The sequence below is a fragment of the Callithrix jacchus genome, chromosome 21 (genome assembly GCF_049354715.1).
Source record: "Callithrix jacchus isolate 240 chromosome 21, calJac240_pri, whole genome shotgun sequence".
NCBI lineage: Eukaryota > Metazoa > Chordata > Mammalia > Primates > Cebidae > Callithrix > Callithrix jacchus.
The window spans coordinates 27066604-27072603 of record NC_133522.1 but is presented as its reverse complement, the minus strand read 5'-3'; positions in this window follow the sequence as shown (position 1 = coordinate 27072603).

Below are 6000 nucleotides of genomic sequence, written 5' to 3'. Positions count from 1 at the left end.
ACGTTATAAACTATTTAATACTTTAAATAACATATTTAATTAAAAATGTTAAATCTATTTTTAAAATATTGACAAAGAAGGTATATCAAAGTGGCATTCATTTATAAAAATGAAATCATTTGGATGATAATGCAGATACATAGAAAAATGATTACAAAAATGTGTAATGGCAGAATTCCTTGCATGATGTCAGTAAGCCATGAAACTTAATTTGTTCACCAAAATCATGTCTTAATTCATATTTCAGTTATTCCTGCAAACTCAGAAATGGGCTTGTTTTAACCGTATTATCCTGAATATAAAATGCTGTAAGTCATCAACTGGAAATCTAATCCCAACAAGTATTTTGTGATTTTCATATATTTTAACAAAGAGTTTGGAGTGTAAAGCGATTGTTCATTGCCACAGTTTCAATAATAAATCCATGTAAAGCATTTTGGTTCTGAAGCTGTTTCTTAGCCAAAGAGCACCTGACACCCTTTCTCCACCACCCCTATTTTTTTTTTTTTTTGGTAGAAAGTGATTTTATTTAAAGAGAGAGAGAAACAGGAGAATGAGAGAGAGAAACAAACAGCTAACTCTCATACTAAGTGAAAGAATCCAGAAAGATGGAATCCAGGAGAGAAAAGCAGCTTCCACAGTGAGTGGAAGGGAATAGAGAGAGATGGAGTTTCAGAGGGGAAGACAGGCTTCCACAAGAGAGTGTGGAAGGGGACCCCAGAGGGGAAATCCAGGAGAGAGAAAGATGGCTTTCAGGAAGGGAGTATTTGTGGAAGGGGACCAAAACATGGAGTCCCCACCACCCCTATTATGAGCTGAATTGTGTTACCCTAAATTCATCTGTACTGAAATCTCAATTCCCAGTACTTCAGAATGTGACTTTATGTGGAGAAAAGATATTTAAAGAGATAGGGTTACATGAGTTCTTTAGCATTGGCCCTAACCTAATATGATCAATATCATTGTAAGAAGAGGGAATTAGGAAAAAGACAAGCACAGAAGGAAGACCATGTGGGAAAACAGAAGGACTGCCATCTACAAGCCGATGAAAGAGCCCCCAGAAGAAACCAACCCTATTGATGCCTTGATCTCGCACTTTTAGACTCCAGTATTGTGAGAAAATAAAATTCTGTTTTTAAATCCACCAGTCTGTGATGTTTTATTATGGATGCCTTATTTTGCTGGAACATTTGTCCCTTCTAATACTTGCACAAAAATTTAATCTGCAGTGTCTAAATATTGAGAGATGGGGCCTTTAAAAGGTGATTGGATCGTGAGATCTTTGTCCTCACAAATAGATTAATTCGTGGATTCACCCATTCGTAGGTTAATGGATTTATGCGTTAATGATTTAATGGGATATCTTGAGAGGGAAGCTGATGGCTTTACAAGAAGTGGAAGAGGGACCTGAGCTATCATGTTAGCCCACTCTTCCCCTTCTCCACGTGATGACCTGTGCTGCCTAAGGACTCTGAGTACACTCCAGGAAGAAGGCCCTCACCAGATGTGGCCCCTCAGCCTTGGGCTTCTCAGTTTCCATGATTGTATTCAGTAAATTTATTTCATTATAAATTATCCAGTTTCAAATATTCTGCTATAAGCCACAGAAGGCAGACTAGGACAAAGCCCCAGCAATCTAATAGAATAACCCATAACCCTCTCTCATTCAGTGCCTATTGCTGCTGCTTCTTTTTCTTAAATATCATGAGCACATTACCCAAAGCATAAGAATATTGTTTTTCCTCGAGATCTATAAATTTTTATGGTTTTTAATTTTTCTATTATAACTTGGAAGCAGAACTGATAGGAGCACTGAAACTGATAATGAAATCTGTTCAATTCTTCTGTTTGGCTCTGCAAATCTATACATTACTCTGTGACTTCTAAAATGAAAAGTTTATCTGTATTACCTTTTACTTTGCTTTGAAATACAATCAAAGGTATTTTTAATAGAAATTTTTATGTTCATGTGCTTTTAACTTATAAAAAAGATTTCAGAACAAAGTAGCATGTGCTTACAGCCATATTTTAAAATATCATCTAGTAAATTTTATATACATTAAAATGATAATGCTTCTCTCAGAATATATACTTTATTAGATATTTTGAGAGGTTTCACAATTTAGTAATATTTTCTAATAAACATGCAGAAATGCTACTGCTTGATTAAAGATTGGTAAACCGCATACTGTAGCATTCTTTTTTTTTGTTTCATAGACAATCAAAGTAGATACATAAAATAATGCATACATTTTAATAAATATAATGACAAGTTATTGATAATAGGCTCAAAACAAAAGGATAAATTTTCTTAGTGATGTATGTTCACATAGATTCCAGAACATAGGTATTACGTATTTTTTAATGCTTTTAGCCAGATTTACTCTGAATGCTTTATTTGGGAACTTTGAATTGATCTGTATACTTTGGGTTTCTGCATCTTTTGTCTTTACCTTAACGTTTCAGTGTTCACTGACATTATTTCACGTTCATGTATAGACACACATATACACAGGATTTCAAGGCTTGTTACAGCTTAAAGCATTGAATATGTGGATTTAAGACACATATTACTTAGATATATAAATATAGTCTTAGGACTTCTTTAGAATTTACATCTGTAGAATTTTGAAGACATATTCTGAATTTGGTTAAAGACATAAAAATGGAGTCAATTTGGGGCATATGATTTGAGAAGATTGGTCATGGAGAGATGAGAGATTATACCTGTAACACAGTCTAAATAAATCTCAGTAAGATAAATTCTTCTTGGCATCCAGCATTTGGAATTAGGACCAGACACAGAACAAGTATGCATTTTATTATAGTTACGATGTGTAATAAATAATATTATATTCACCAACTCCTTTAATGATATAATTTCTTGAACCTCTCTTAGAAAAAAAACATTAAAAAGAACATAATTTTATATTTCTGAAAAGGAAGATGCATATTATCCTCCATGTCCATTTTCTACCCTTGTTAAAGTCAAATTTCCCAATTAAGTCAATAGTCCAGCTTTTATCTCCCGGCATAAGGTTAGTCACTGATTCCCACTCTACTGAAGTTGAATTCTTCCTACACCAAGGCCTGGTTCTCTAATCTTTGAAAAACAATATTCTTATACTTTGGATAATGTGCTCATGATATTTAAGAAAAAGAAGCAGTGGCCAACATTAATTTCCAGGAAATAGAGAGAGATATCACTTTTTATCTTTTATTTTTCTTACCCGGGTTTTCTGTTGTTTTTCTTTTTTCTTTTCTTTGCCTTGCCCCGTTGAATGGAATGCTAGATTTCCAGATGCTTCTTCTTTATGGATGGGTATATACACATACATGATATGTCCATATATATATAGCAGTTCTGTGAGAGATGCTCTGAGTACTATTAATTTACCTTAATGAACACTATGTACAGGGAGAAAGCCATGTTCCACTGGGGTTGAATAGTCACTTGATTTCATTAGAAAGGCTGAATATACTCTACCTTTGCATTCTTGCAGTGTGTTAGATTCTCAGATTACTTATTCTATTGAAAAAATATAGAATGGTTCTTTAATACTATATGCTACTTGACCTCTGATTTCTTGTCCATTAAGCCCTGGACTTACTGGTGATATGCACAGAATTGGGGGACACACATTTATTCAAATTTGCATTCTCAAATGGCAGTGCTAAAGAGTAAAATAGAAATAAAGGTTTTGCCCAAGTTTTTCCTTCTTTCACTCATGAGATTGTTTAATATCTCAAAATTTTCATCTTAAGATAAGTTATATTCTTTGTTTAGAGGAAGAATCTAAAATATCTATGTCAAAACTCCTGGCAAATACATAATCAGAACTAAAATTGCTGTGTAATTTTATACATGTTATATTTGTTAATCACCTAACTATAGAAAGTTCTATTTGGTTTCATATTCTTCAAAACATGTACATTTTCTTCTAAGTGTAGTTGATAGTTTTGTTACAATCCAAAACGTAATTAGAAATTTTCTGCCACTAGTCACCCTACAGATCTTTACACTGCGATTGACATAAATAATAACAGAGGAAATGAACAGCATCATAAATCTATTGAGTGACATTTCCTGTGGGATGGTATAGAAATCACAGTTCTATTGAGACATATTAAAAATATTAGAGCTGAGGAGACCAAGTCAAAATCAGCAAATAATTATCAATGCTATCATTGTACTTTCCTTGGCATTGCTGAAAGCAGAAAGGTAATAAAGGAGAAGCTATAATCTATATGAGAATATATACATACCACAGGAGCCCAAGAAGGTTGCAAATGCAGTGTCATTCTCACCTGACTGCAACACAGTTGGGAAGCTGGAGAGAGAATCAAGGACACTTGGCAAGTTAAAGATAAGGAAATGTAATTTTCCAGTTAAGTAGATGAGAAGAAATGAGAGGTATGCTACTATTTGAATTAGAGTGATATACACACTTTTTCTATTCTTCACAGGATGATATGGGGATTTGCACACTCTAGCTGGAGTCTTCTCTGAGGACTGCCATTAACTAGTCACATGGCTGTGAACAACTCATTTCTTTAGGCCTTGACTTTATCTTCCATAAAATGAGAAAGAGATTTTCAATAGGTAGTCGTCTTGTCCACCCTGAGTACCTAGGTATATGTGATGATTGAATCATGACATAGAACACTGTTTAAAACTAAAGGGCAGTAAGGAAATGCATATATGCTACTGCTAATAGCACACACAAATATTCTTCCTTGTTCTTGACAATCAGATGACCTTTTTTGTGCAGGAGACAAGATGTTTCAAATGTTCACTTGTTTGCATATATTTATGACATAGTTACTACCTTCCAGAAGCTACCATAGTCATTGGGACACCATAGTAAAGAAATTAAAGGAGTTCATGTGACCTTCAAACTCTTTTGCAACTTGGGTTATTAGATGGAGTTTTGGTTACTAAGATGAACGTTGGGCTCCAAGAGATGTATTTTTTTCTCCATTTAAATAAGTGCTAAGAACTGAAAGTTTGTTTCTCCCCATAATTCATCCCCAGTGAGATAACATGGATAAGTGGGGCCTTTGGGAAGTGATTAGAGGGAGCCCTAATAAATACCATTAGTGCCCTTATTAAAGATATCTCAGAGAACACCCTCACCCTTCTGCCACATGAGAACTAGGCAAGAAGTGGTGAACTATGGAGTAAGCCCTCACCAGTCACCAAATCTGCTGATACTTTGATACAGGAATTCCCAGCCTCCAGAGTTATGAGAAATAAATTGATGCTGTTTGCAAGCCACTTGGTCTACAGTACTTTGTGATAGGAGCCCAAAAAATCGAGGGCAATAAGGAAAGATTCAACTGACATGCGCCCTTTACCATTCTCTTGTTTTCTTCCTCCTAGCTTAATCTTATTCAGCATGTCAATCAAAGCCATAGAACTGTATGAGTCATATTGTGCATCTAGTAGATTGGTGCATCTTAAAGATTATATAAACAGTATTATGAATGTATATATAGAAAAAAAAGAATGACTATGGTAAGTGTATTAGTCATCAAAGGCTGCCATAACAAAATCCCAGATTGGGTGGCTTAAACAACAGAAATAGACTTACAGTTCTGGAGGCTGGAAGACAAAGATCCAGGTGTGAGCAGGATTGATTTCTGGTGAAGCCTCTCTCATTGGCTTGCAGATGGCTGACCTCTTGCTGTGTCCTCACCTGGCTTTCCTCTATGTGTGTGCACTCTTGGTGTTTCTTCCTCCTTTTTTTTTTAACAGGGTCTCACTCTATCACTCAGGCTGGAGTGCAGTGGTGCAATCCCCAAAACCCCACTCTCTGCAAACTCTGCTTCCCAGGCTTAAGCTATTTTCTCACTTCAGCCTCCAAAGTAGCTGAGACTACAGACACGTGCCACAATGCCTAATTATTTGTATTTTTAGTAGAGACAGGGTTTCGCTATGTTGACTAGCTAGTCTCAAACTACTGACCTCAAGTGATCCACCTGCCTCAGGCTCCTAAA